We start from the raw sequence: 791 nt of genomic DNA, 5'->3' as shown, positions 1-791 counted from the left end.
AGAGAAGTCATTAATCAAATTGTACAGTAAATGACTACAATTTTATAATAGCCCAGGAATGCCTGCATACCTACTTTATGCCTAACGATTAAATACCAAAATAATGAACATACTAAATGCAGTGAATCATAACTGTTTACCATAAACAAAATTGCTTTCATTAATAATTGAGTTTTAAGGTCGAAAGGTTTAAAAGACAAAGCACTACTGGGCGAGGAATTTCACAATAATAAAGTTGTGCGTTTATTTTCTCTAAATTTAGAATCGCAAAAATCATGCTCACTGGACAAATAAAAAATTCAGGGAATTTTTGACTGTGTGCCAAATCGCATAAATCGCCAATCAATTTGGCAGTAAATCCCATGTTGTTTACAAGAATAGTCTCTAAGTCTAGCTACGATCTAATGCTTATGTATGAATGTATATCTATGTGTATGTATGCTGCATAAATGTATAGGTATTGGAAGACTTATAATCTCATACACGCTTGATTTATGTATGTATATGTTTAATACTTGGCTGCATATGTAAATGTAAAATACATAATTTATTCATACATCCATGCTAAAGTCTCTGAACGAGCATAGGAGAAAATTCCAAGAAGAACCCGACCGATCCTTCACCCACACAACTTTCTAAACCTTTTGAATGTTTGAAGTCAACATGCTGCCAGAACACATTAACACCTAAACGCTAAAAATAAACGAACGAAAAAAATGTGAACTACTTTCTTTAAATGATGTGTTGACAAACACCTTTTGTGCAATGAAACATTAGCGCAAGGTTGCATA

The sequence above is a fragment of the Agrilus planipennis genome, unplaced genomic scaffold, assembly GCF_000699045.2.
Source record: "Agrilus planipennis isolate EAB-ADULT unplaced genomic scaffold, Apla_2.0 scaffold12, whole genome shotgun sequence".
Classification (NCBI taxonomy): Eukaryota; Metazoa; Arthropoda; class Insecta; order Coleoptera; family Buprestidae; genus Agrilus; species Agrilus planipennis.
The sequence above is the reverse complement of the archived record's forward strand: the minus strand, read 5'-3'. Positions refer to the sequence as shown.